This window comes from Rhinopithecus roxellana, chromosome 16, assembly GCF_007565055.1.
Source record: "Rhinopithecus roxellana isolate Shanxi Qingling chromosome 16, ASM756505v1, whole genome shotgun sequence".
In the NCBI taxonomy this organism is placed as follows: Eukaryota; Metazoa; Chordata; class Mammalia; order Primates; family Cercopithecidae; genus Rhinopithecus; species Rhinopithecus roxellana.
In genome coordinates, this window is record NC_044564.1 from 107,937,854 (window position 1) to 107,951,195 (window position 13,342).

The following is a 13,342-nucleotide window of genomic DNA, read 5'->3' on the forward strand; positions in this document are numbered from 1 at the left end:
ACACGAGAGGAATGTAGATTCCAATCATTGCAGCAAAGAGGCTGAACACAGAGTGATGGAAGTTAGCTAATGTGATGGCTAATATTATGTGTCACCTTGGCTGAATTAAGGAATGCCTAGAGAACTGGTGTAGCATTACCTCTGGCTATCTGTGAGGGTGTTTCCAGCGGTGATTGGCATGTGAATCAGTGGACTGAGTGGGGAAGATTCACCTTCAACGTGGGCAGGCACCTTCCAATCAACTGGGGGCTTAAATAGAACAAACAAAAAATGAAGAGAAAAGAACTTTCTCTTACTCTCTCCTAGAGCTGAGACAGCCTCCTCCTGCCCTTAGACATCAGAACTCCAGGCTCTCCAGACTTGGAACTCCAGGACTCACAACAGTGGCCTCCCAGGTGCTCAGGGCTTCAGCCTTGGACTGAGAATGACACTATCGGTTTTCCTGATTCTGAGGCTTTTGGACTTGGAACGAGTCGCACTATTGCCATCCCAGGGTCTTGAGCTTGCAGAGAGCCTGTTGTGAGACTTCCCTGTCTCCATAATTATGTGAGCCCATTCCCCTACTAAATCTCTTATCTACCTGTCTATCTGTCATCTACCTATCTGTCCATCCATCCATCCTATTGTTTCTGTTCCTCTGAAAATCCTAATACAGCTGCCAACTCAAACTAGGTAACTAAAATTGTTGCTAAGATGCATGTACATTGCAATCCTCAATCAACAGAGTGGCATTGTAGCTACAACAGGGCACTTAGCATATCTGTGAGAGGTGATGTCCTTGTTTCATCATGTTCTTTTGTTAAAAATTCAAGTATGTGGAGTGAGGGGTCTGACTGTTCCTAGATTCAGAATGTTAGTTTGGGCTAATCAAAGCTTTATTGTGATAAAAATAGATTAGAACATCTTTTGAACTTACCCAAAACGGTGCCTGCTTTTTGTTTTTTCTCTTTTGTAAGGTTGGAAGAATCACAAGATTAGGTGATGGTTAGAGGGCAGAGAAGACCATAACACACCATTTCCAGTGTTGTCTCACCTTTAGGTTTATGAGCAATTGCAGATACTTCATTGTGGACGGTGAAGAAAATCAAGGGTGGTCAGGCAAGTTATAGCCACTGCTCAGCAAAGAGTCTGTATGTGTCTTTGATGAAATGCTTGTGGTATTTTGATAAAGTAATAGTTTTAACAAAGTAAGAGTTAAAAGTTCTTATAAAAAAAGATGTTTCTGCCTACGACTAGTGACAAATGCAACAATAGGATTTACTTGTTCAATGACACTGAGGTTTCTAGGAAATTTGCACGGTTAATGCTACTATAAGATTCAGTTCTCAAAGTGTCAAAGAGTCAGCTTCCTAAAAAGGTGAGTCAATTTGTAAAACCTTAGAGAATCACGGAAATACTCAAACTCTTTGAACATGGAAAATCCACTGAGATGCTTTTACTTTCTTTGCTCCTTTAAAAATATTTCCCCCTTGCATCCAAGGAGAGGAAATGAGTAAAAACCACATTGATGAAAGTTATTGTCAGGGTTCTAGTTTCATGTTAGGTGGTGGTTTTAATAATGGGTATTATTGTTGTTATTATTATTAACAGATAGAAGTCCTTATATAGACATTTGATAAAAACATATAATGAATTGAGAATCACGATTAATCTCTTCATGTACCCTGTTAAAAAACAAAATTCCAGCCAATTTAGTTTAAATGTCTAATTGGCTTTTACTAGTGACTCATGAATCAGTCAGCCTCCCATGTAAAAATAGAAGGAAGCTCCACTGGACATGGCAGAACAGTCAGTTTTGTGAGATGGTTTGAGCAAGAACAAAGAAACAGAAAAACACAAAAATAAATGTGGATTGGTTGACATGAGGTTACTTCAGGTCACTTTCTTGTAAGGGTTAAAGCAGAGAGGCATGTTGGCTCAGGGTAACTGGGCCCTTTCTGATTGGCTGCTTGTGAGTCTCCTATTTTTAGGAAAAACTAGCCTTTGGGGGCGGGTGGGGTGGGATGTGGATTATCTTGCTTCCTCAGCGTTGCAGTTTGATTACGTGGCAATCAACATGAGTGACTGCATTTTGGTTTGGTCTGTTGGGGTCTAGCAGAGGAGCTCAATCCAAAACAATGGTCTCCTATAAATTTTATTTAACAAACTCCTGCTTTTGGTCAGGCTCTCACCCAGGTGAGACTTAGGGCATCAGTGCTACACTCAGTGATCATCATTCTGGATTTTCAGTCTCAACACATTATTCAGAGGTTAGAGTGTCCTCGTTATTACACATTTCTTTGAGTTTTTGTCATTCTAGCTGGAGAGAGACTATTTGGCATTGGGTAGATGACTGCATGCAGGAATTTAAGACTTTTGAGAGCATGCACCAGGAAAACTATCCTATCCTAGGCCTGACCCCTCCAGAAAACATGCAGAGTTCAGCAAGTACATATTGATAACCCATACTTGACAGGAGTTAATTGAAATCTAATTATAAATGCTCAAATGGGCCTGATGGACAGGAGTCATCCCAGGGAGAACAGAAAGGGACTTTCCTGGCTTCAGAGGTTGACAGATTAAGCACTGATTGTAAATAACGTTTGCAATTTTATAACGGTTTCCTCACCAATACCTACTGATTTTTTGTATCATGTTACCAATACCATTATGGGTAAAGAAATGTAAGGAGCCTAACAAAGATCCTCTAAGGAAGCCTGTGAACACCATGTAACCCTCTTCGTTTTCCCACAGTTAGGAAAGGAAATTGAAATAGCATCCCACTCATTGCCAATATTCTTTTTCATCCTTAGAAGTATTTTGTTGTCCATAGGCAATAGTGTCTGGGTGTAAGGAGGCAAAGTCAGGTAGCAGGGAACGTGCTTTGTAGCAAGGATCCCGAACCCCTGCTTAACCGGTCTATGGCCTGGGGTTTGGAGACCCCTGCTATAAAGCATGATGCCTGCTACCTGGACTGGTAACTGGTCCTTGGCCTGTTAGGAACTGGGTCAAACAGCAGGAGGTGAGTGGCAGGTGAGCAAGTGAAGCTTTATCTGTATTTAAAGCCACTCCCTATCACTCACATTACCACTTGAGCTCTGTCTCCTGTCAGATCAGCAGCAGCATTAGATTCTCATAGGAATAAGAACCCTATTGTGAACTGCACATGCGAGGGATCTAGGTCGCGCTCCTTATGAGAATCTAATGCCTGATGATCCAAGGTGGAGCTGAGGCAGTGATGCTAGTGCTGGGGAGCAGCTTCAAATACAGATTAACATTAGCAGAGAGGTCTGACTGCACAGAGACCATAATAAATCAATTGCTTGCACACTCATATATCAAAACCCTATCAGTGAGTGGCAAGTGACAATTAAGCTGCATCTGGTGGCAGGCTTTATTTATTTATTTTTTTTTTTGAGACGGAGTCTCGCTCTGTTGCCCGGGCTGGAGTGTAGTGGCCGGATCTCAGCTCACTGCAAGCTCCGCCTCCCGGGTTTACACCATTCTCCTGCCTCAGCCTCCCGAGTAGCTGGGACTACAGGCGCCCGCCACCTCGCCCGGCTAGATTTTTGTATTTTTTTTAGTAGAGACGGGGTTTCACCGTGTTAGCCAGGATGGTCTTGATCTCCTGACCTCGTGATCCGCCCATCTCGGCCTCCCAAAGTGCTGGGATTACAGGCTTGAGCCACCGCGCCCGGCCGGTAGCAGGCTTTATAGTAGAAAGTGAGTTGAGGTACTTCAATTGTATAGCTGCATCTGGTGGCAGGCTTTAAGTCAGAATCTGAGACTTATTTTAGTCCACATGTGGCCCGCCCATTATTTTATTCACCACTGCTGTCTGTGACTCTTTCCCGCATTGCGCACTTGCCACAGTCACAGTTTTGGTAAGCCCACATGCTAACCATAGCCAAAATGAGTAAAAAACAAATGTCACTGGAGAGCTTCTCTGCAAAAGGGGAAATGCCCAATGATGAAACAGCAGAAGACTAAGACTGTGAGCAAAAAGAAAGCTGCATGTAAAAGAAAATACCAAGTGTATTACTTAAATTACAGGTTTATTGCAACAGGTAAGTCACATTCTCCAAGCCCACTATGTATGATATATGGCAACTGGCTATCCAACAAAGCTATGAAACCTTCAAAACTGCTTCACCACATAGAGACAAAGCACCCTGCATTAAAAGGTAAGCCTCCGGAGTTTTTCAAAACAAAACAAACAAACAAAAAAACATGAACATAACGAACAGAACCAATTATTGAAGGACATCACTTCATCAAAGGTGCCTGCACTCACAGAATAATTCTTAGTGGCTAACTGCATTGCTAAAGCTAAGAAGCCCTTTACTATTGGTGAAGAATTGATCCTGCCTGCTGCTAAGGACATATATCATGAACTTCAGGACAGACCGCAGTTCAAGAGGTGGCATGTGTTCCTCTTTCAGCTAGCACCATAACTAGATGAATTGATGAAATAGCAGATACTGAAGCACAACTGATTGAGAGGATTAATGAGTCTCTGTGGTGCACAATCCAGGTTGATGAGTCTACCGATGTTGACAAGACAACAGTGCTTGTTTTTGTGCACTATATATTTCAGGAGGATGTGCATGAGGATGTGTTATGTGCACTTTTTGTTGCCAGTCAACATGATGGCTGCAGAAGTATTCAAGTCTTTGAATGATTACATATCAGGAAAACTGAAATGGTCATCTTGTGTGGTATATGCACAGATGGAGTGGCTGCCATGACTGGATGGCTTTCTGGTTTCACTACTAGGGTCCAAGAGGTTGCTTCTGAATGTGAGTCTATGCACTGTGTCATCCATAGAGAAATGCTGGCTAGCTGAGAAACGTCACCTGCACTTAACAACATTTGGCAGCATGTGATTAAAATGATCAACCACATCAAAGTACATGCCCTTAACTCATGCCTGTTTGTGCAGCTCCATGAGGAGATGGATGCAGAGCACACAGGCCTTCTCTTATACACAGAAGTGAGATTCTAAAGGTAGATTGCTGCCAGAGTTTTTGAATTACAAGAACCACTCCAAAGACTTCTTTTAGAAAAACAGTCACCACTAGCAGCACATTTTAATGACACAGTATGGGTCACAAAACTTGCTTACTTGTGTGACATATTCAACCTGCTCAACAAATTCAATCTGTCACTTCGAGGGAGAATGACAACTGGGTTCAAGTTGGCAGATAAAGTGGCAGCATTCAAAGCGAAACTAAAATTATGGGGGCCATGAGTGAACATGGGGAATTCTGACATGTTTCAAACATTAGGAGAAATTTTGAGGGAGACTGAGCTAGGGCCTTCTTTCTTCAGCTGGTGGATGATCACCTATCTCAGCTTTCAAAAAAGTCTGAGCATCACTTCCCAACCACAAAAGACGCCCAAACTGGAAAGGAATGGATCCACGATCCATTTGTGAATAAGCCAGGTGAATTGACTTTGTCCATGCTAGTAGAGGATCAACTGCTTGACACCGCAAATGACAGTGGCCTTAAAAGTGTGTTTAAGACAACTTCAAATCCTAATTGTCAAGGTGGAGTATCTGGCAATTGGCACAAAAGCACTGAAAAGCCTGCTTCCATTTCTAACATCCTATCTTTGTGAAGCAGGGTTTTCTGCAGTGACAGCAAACAAAACGAGGTAACAGAGTAGACTGAATGTAAGCAACACATTTCAGGTGTCATGGTCTCTCATCACCCCTAGATAGGGCCATCTAATTGCAGGAAAAGAAGCTCAGGGCTCCCATAGATTCCGCATTATGGTGAGTTCTATAATTATTTCATTATATATTACAATGTAATAATAATAGAAATAAAGTGTAATAAATAAATAATGACTAATTGAGAGGTTACCATTTTACAGTCATGTGGTTTACCTTCATCAGTTAAGGGCAACAAAGTAGGATTGGGAGCATTATAGCATTTCAAATGAAGATTAAACAGTGAGAGTAAAAGGATTTCATAAGAGATTAGTCTGCTCACAAAAAGATGTTGGATACAGCTAGAATTGAATGGATACAGCAATAAATATAATGCACTAGAATCATTCTGAAACCATCCCCCAACCCGTCTGTGGAAAAACTGTCTTCTCTGAAGCCAGTCACCAAAAAGTTTGGAGACTGTTGCTTTATAGTTTTTCTTTTTAGCTGAAGGATTTAGATAACAGACCTCACAGGGTGGAGTAATAGTTTTGGCATGAAAGCTGGGTAGAGCATCTCCCTGATATTCAGGCTTCTTTGTAGGTGTCTTTTTTATGATAGCAATCTCTTTAGACAGCAGTATAGCAGTAAGGAACTCATTAACTTGTGGGTCATTTTTTATTGACGTACCTGCAGATGTGAAGAAATCTTTTTGTTTCCAAAGCATTCCAAAGTTATGAACCACTGCAGAGGCACAGCAACTGTCACTCAGACTGGTTTTTAGATAAAATACAGGTATGGGCAAGTACACAAAGCTCTGCCTGTTGAGCAGACTTCAAGAGGGGCAGTTTGCCACTTTCAGTGAGCTCATATTGGATGGTGAATGCATATCCAGCACAAAAGTTTTCTTCCTGATCTTTAACATCAAGATCCATCCAAAAAAAACAAAACAAAACAAAAACGCTCAAAAAGAATTTTGAAAAGGAATTTCCTGCAAATCAAGATGGAAAATAATGACTAATTGAGAGGTTACCATTTTACAGTCATGTGGTTTACCTTCATCAGATAAGTGCAACAAAGTAGGATTGGGAGCATTATGCATTTCAAATGAAGATTAAACGGTGAGAGTAAAAGGATTTCATAAGAGATTAGTCTGCTCACAAAAAGATGTTGGATACAGCTAGAATTGAGAAGACTGTACTGCATGTGGTGTGTGAGGATTCAAAGCATTACCTAAGATCAGATTTCCAGAAGCTACAACCAGTTTTTCCACTGCATTTAGCTTTAAGGCAATTTGGGTATGCCCTAGTGACTGAGTTTAATTAAGCACTATAATAATCCATGGCCCAAGCTTTCCACCATGTAACTGTGTGACCATACCCAAGGTCTGGTTATTACTCTCTTGCACAAACAGGGTGGAAGGTTTTGAATAATTGAGCAATTCTAAGGCAGGGGAGCTTTGTAATTTTGTAATGCCCTTATTATCCTACAAAGGTTGTCTCATGTTCTTTCTTCCCAAGGAAGGGGTAAAAGAACTGAGCTTTTAGACTTCATAAATGTTAATAGGAAAATATTGGGGACTCACAGACAGCAATATCCAAGTAAATCTAAACACCTGCAAAGCTGTCTCCTATTTACAGGTCTGGGCAAATCTTGGATAAGCCTAACTTTATTAGGAGACAGTTGGAGATTTAGATCTTAGCACTTAGATCGTGTCCCAAATAGTGAACAGTATCTGATGATAACTATAATTTGTCTTGGGAAACCTTATGTCCCTTCTCTACTAACCATTATGACAGATAGATAGACTCCTGTTGGGATACCTCCTCAGTCAGTAAACACGCTAAGAGGCCATTCACATACTGCAAAAGAGAGTCAAGCCTCTAGGAACTGGAGGGCACTCAAGTCTCAAGCACTTGAGAGGAATAGGAATGGCCTTCAGTGAACTCCTGAGGCATGGCCATCCAGGTATATTATTGATTATTCCAGGTGAAAGCAAACAGATATTGACTGTTGGGGTCAACTGGAATGCTAAAGAAGGTTAATCATAGGTATACCACTGTAAACGATTCAGAATTTGGGAGAACCTGTGACAAAAGAGTAGGGTTTGGGACCACTGGAAAATAGGAAATAACTACCCTGTTAATGGTTTGTAGATCCTGAACAAATTGCTACCTTTGCCTGTTAGATTTTTACGGGGAAGATTGGTGAGTTACAAGGATTGGTACGTGATATAATCAATCTCTGAGCAACTGGGTCTTCTATTATTGGCTCAAGACTTTATAGGACCTCCAGCTTTAGTGGCGGTTAAGGGAATTTGGGAAGAGGCTTAGTGGGGTCTATTTAAATTTTAATAGGCTCTGCACTTTTTATTCTTTCAATACTAGTATTAGACATGGCCAATATGCCACTGAGTTTCTCAGTTAAGTAAGGAGCATTTTGTGGGCTGTCCTTTTCCTCTATATCTAGGACAGATGGTCAAGTGTACAGGAGATCTGACTCAGGTGAGTCAAGAAATTTCAGAGTCAAGTCTCCGTTACAGGCAAATCACCTCAGGCCTTTTAGCTCAGACAGAAGGTCTCTGCCCAATAACTTGACCAGGGTTGTGTTACACAGCAAAATAGAATGTTTTTCAGAAAAGGGCCTTGAGTCACTTGTATAGGTTGAGAAGCAAATTCTTCTTGAATTTGATTTCATACCTCCACAGCTAACATTTCCTTTTTGTTCCAAGAAAAAGGCTGTCTTGTAAAAGTGGGGTGTAAAGTAGAAAGAGTGCCTTGAGTGTCTATCAAAATTGGGTGAGACCTCCAATGGATTTTTATCTTTGTCTCCTCCTGACTATTTAAATGCATAACTGGTAGTGGCTTACCATAGTTTTCCACAGAGGCCCATCAGTCTTGGTGGGTAACATGGAGATTACTACTGGAGAGTGGGCAGTCTGTGTTTAGAGGCCTCCTTTGAAATCTTTGAGGGCAGTTCCTATTCCAATGTTCCAGTTGCTTGCACAAATGGCAACATTTTCTTGGAAACTGCTTTTTTAAGGGTAACTTCCTAAGAAAGCACTGTGGTAGGTCCAAAGGTCATTTAAATGTTTGATGCTATGGAGTTGCTGAAATTGCAAAACCAATATTTGGAAGCTCTTTGTTTCTTATCTTATTCTAAAGACCTTTCAAAATATTCACCTATAATCACTAATTCAGCTAAACCTGTAGCCTCCTACCCTATCTTTTGTGTTTTTATGAACCAGATAATTTCAGGGGAGAGTTCATTTACAAAGCGGGTGGCTAGGGTTGGTTGGGTTGTATTATCCACTGCGTAGAAGGCAGAATGCTAAAGAAGAGAGCTTTCCCTAGGTTTAGAAAATTCTTTAACTATAGCCCTAAGCTCATGTTTTGTCCAAAGATCATAAGTCACTCGGGGACTATCGCCTGAATTCTCAGGTGGTTGTTTCTTATAAGGAAACTATATAACCATTTTTTTTTTTTTCAGAGAAGAAAGGTGATTCAGACAGAGGGTTAGTAGGCTGGAAACACCCAGGAAAAGGAGAATAGAGTGGGGCAGTAAGACTCCCATCAATCATACCATCCTTGGTGTGGGAGATAGTTTGTATTTTCAATTTTTCCTTAGCTTTTTGCAATAAACCTAAAATATCTATTTTAGGTTCTTGTAATCTCTTAGAAGCTTCTATCTGTCAATTAAAATATGCATCCCATTCTGTCTTCGTCATTCACGAAACCTGGGTTTCAAGTACCCCTTTTTGATGAACAATCTTCTCCATTTGGAATGTTCCACCTATGGCTATTGTAATTCTGAATTATCTTTGGTAAAAAGTTGCCACTTTTGTAAGTATTCATAGCTTCTGGAGCCATAATTTTCATATGTGAAAAAGATAGGCATACTGCAAAGTGAAGTACTCAGTCCTTTAGATAATAGGATCCCAATTTTACATTGAATCTTGGGTCTCTCGGAGCTGAGATAAAAACTTAAGGAAGAAATGTGAAAGGGTTCAGTTGTGTGCTATTTTCATCGTGTTCTTCATTGCATAGACATATTCTTAAGGTTGGCGGGTGACCTAGTATCATCTAACCCACCTATGACCAACTTATTCTAACATAGGAGTCTTTTTGTAGGTGACAGGGTCCACTGGCAGCTTTTTGGTGCCCAACCCAATGCCCACCAGTCAAGTTGTGGCTTGGCTCTGAGATTCCCTTGACCAACTTAGCCAATGATTTTTCCTTACCTTAGCCCATAAGAATAAAAGCAGTGAAGGGAACCCAAATTTCTGAAAACCTGTGAAAGATGGAGACACTTTCTGGAAGTAATTGCCATTTACTGTAATTGCTCTCAGTTACCTTTAAAACTAAAGCCCGCTCGCTGATCACTGTTAACACCCAAAATCATATGCCCTGCCATAGTACAAACAAACTCTTGGGACAAAAAAGCCAAAGAGATCAGGGTGCTCAAATGTAAAAGACAGCAGAGCTTGGACCTGAGAGAAACAGAGACGGACAGAAAGAGAGAGAAAGTTGCTCATGACTTCCAGGCTCTATGAGGAAGAGAGTAGACTTTAAAGGTATCAGCAGTCTTTCCTTTGGGTCCCTTTGTGGTTGCCAGAATTTTTAAAAATAAAATTTCAACAAATTTAATTTAAAGATGTAATTGGCTTTTATTAGTGACTCATGAACCAGGCAGCATCCCACCTACAAATACAGGTAAGCTCCATTGATCATAACAGAATAGTGGTTTTTTGTAAGGTAGATTAAGCAGGAAAAGAAAAGAGAGTAATACAAGAACCAAGAAACCAACCAAAACACACACAGACACACACACACACACACAAATAAAAAACAGAAAGCAGAATGGTTAACATCAGGTTACTTTCGTAGTAAGGGATAAAGTAGAGAGGACTTCCGTATCATGCTGGCTCAGGTTGATTGGTCCCTTTCTGATTGTTTGCTGTGAATCTCCCACTGTTTTAGAAAAAAACTGTCCTTTTGGGGGATTATCTTCCTTCCTTTGAGTTTCAGTTTGATTATGTGGTACTTAGCATGGACTACGTTTTGGTTTGGTCTGTTCAGGTCTAGTGCAGGAGCTCAATCCAAAACAATGGCCTCCTATAAATTTTATTTAACAACCCCAAAAGTCCAATTTTTTTTAAAAAGCAGAACAGAACAAAAGAATGGGGAAAAATAGCAAACTCTTCCTACCACAATTGGTACCCACAGAATGATTTGGGGAGGGGAGAAGGTTAGGGTAGAACCAAAAGGGGGATTTCCAGAGGAGAACCAGGATCCTATAAACTTGTCTTCCCAGGACTTTTTCCAGGCTTTCCCAGGTTACCACCTCTCTTACCTCCACCCCCCACCCCAGAACTTTTCAATTCATTTTCTTTTATAAAAGACCTTGATGGCTTTTCAATTTGGGGTTCTAATCTGAAAAAAAAATGGCTCCCTGTGGCAGAGCATGTAATTATTATTATCTATGCATAACAATAATTATATAAAATTATAATAATAAACATCCTTGAAACTACCACCCAACATGAAAATTATAACCTTATGATTTTAACATACTGAGTATGAAACAACTTCAAATAACGGGGTATTCCTCTTCATAACCAATATCGAATTGTTTAATAGCATATAATAAGACAAAGTAATAATAACTTGAAAAAAAAATAGTTAACCTTCTCAAGCGAAAGAAGTCTAGAAGAAGGAGGACCAGGATTGAGGCTCCATGGTGATGAAGGATCTAAGACTTCCTTCATTTGCTTTGCCATCTTTAACTTGAAACTTTTTTTGCAAGATTCCTTTTTAGTCCAAGATGGCTGTAAGAGTTCCAAGCTTCACGTCTGCATTCCAGACAGCAGGAGAAGCTTTTCTGGAAAACTCACCCAACAACTTCAGCTTATATCTCATTCACACCCCGACTCTGAGAAGTGAGAGAGAAATGTAGCTTTTCATTTGGGCACATTGCTCTAGAATTTATCACAAAGGATGAAAAGGAGTATTTGCTACTGGATTGGCACCTGGCAATCTTGTGCCACATGCTTCGTGCACAAATGCCGCTCAACACTGAAAAATATTTTTATCAACCCACATCTTTATTCTTCCCTCACTCACCTCTGTTCCTCATGAAGGAAAAGGAACTTTTAGCCCGAGGTGCATCAAGCTATGATTATGACAAGTGGCAAGAAAAAGATGTCTTTCTTACAGATATTCTTTTCTGAAGAATCTGACAGAGCCAGGATTCATGTTCTTCTGGTCTCTGACCTGCAAAATGCTGCAGGTGTGGCCAGGCTTCTAGGAGATAGCACAGAGACCAGAGCAAGGGACATCCAAAGCTAGTTATCTGGGGATGGAAGGATGCCCTAACAGGAAATGTAAATGAACACAACGTATTCTTCTTCTGGGCTCCCCATGGTTTTCCTAATCCTCTACTGTAAGATCAGATTTTTGATATCAGGATGGTGGGGTGACATTTTGTTTTATAGTATAACTCTCAATGTCTGTCATTGGAGGTATTTGGCTGGGTGAGGGGGAAGAGTCTTATCACTGGAATCACAGAGGCATAGCCTTAGTTTTAACTGCTTAAGTATTTAGAAATTATCTCCATGAGAACTCATCCATGTAAAGTTTTCATCATTTGGAACTTCTAGGATACCACATCCAAACCCAAAAGAGTACTTCACTGAGGACAGAGGTATTTTCTAAACAAGTTCAAACATGAAACTGGGATGACATTTCAGATCGCACTGCCCTTTTCTACCCCTCAAAAAATTTCAGATTAAGAGTATCAGCATAGTAATTAGGATTTAGAGAGGAAGACACCTCCAAAACAAACCCATTTGGAATTTATCTGTAGACCCAAGGATTGTACCCACACTGGGGACCACAGAAAATAACCTACCCTGAGATGTGTTTGATATTTTTGAAAGAGGGCAACTTTAAGCTGGACATTTGGTAACAAGAGAGGATAGAGAAAGGAAAACCTTGTTTTATCTGTTTGGGTGCCTTGTGTGATCTTAAAAGTTTTTATCCAGCAGATACTACTAAGCCCAGGGCCTTGTGGCTAGGCTGGTTCTCTCCTTTCCAATCGGAGGCCTCTGCCACAAACATGCTCCACCAGATCATCAGTTGGGCCAAGATACATCTGAGCTTGATCCCCTTTTTGTAATATTTATTGTAGCTGGAGGTACTAGAGGAGCACTGTATCTCTTGTGTCTGGCATTGTTCAAACTAGATGTTAGTTGGGACAGAAAGAATAACCCAGAGCCATGGAACAAACTGGGTCCCAGTGATCTATACAAGTTCTACTCAGTGAATGTGGATTACATCGAACTGAATAAAGAAAGTCCAGATTTCTAAATGAAATGTTTCACTATAAAGCTGCTTTAGAATGAAGGTTTTCCAGAAGCCATCCCCACAGTTTTCCACTTAACCAGCAAATATTTCTGCTCTAAATGCATGAAATCATGCTGATGTAGTCTACTGGAGATTACACTGATTAATAAATAACTGAAACTTGAAAAAAGAAGTTATTATCCAACTTGATGCTCAGAAAACTGGAATCTGGAAATCTGAAAGATCACCTTCCTCTTTTCATGTGGCTCTTCTTCCTGCTTGTCAATGGAATTCACTTCCCGTGGTACCACGATGTTCGGCCATCAGATCCAGCTCAGCTCATATTCTGAATCATTGCTAATTC

At 40.6% G+C, this 13,342-nt stretch overlaps 1 pseudogene; it reads left to right on the top strand.

The window, feature by feature from the left end:
* Positions 1–12,751: 12,751 nt before the first annotated feature.
* On the top strand, positions 12,752–13,002 carry LOC115894017 (annotated as a pseudogene).
* Positions 13,003–13,342: the final 340 nt, after the last annotated feature.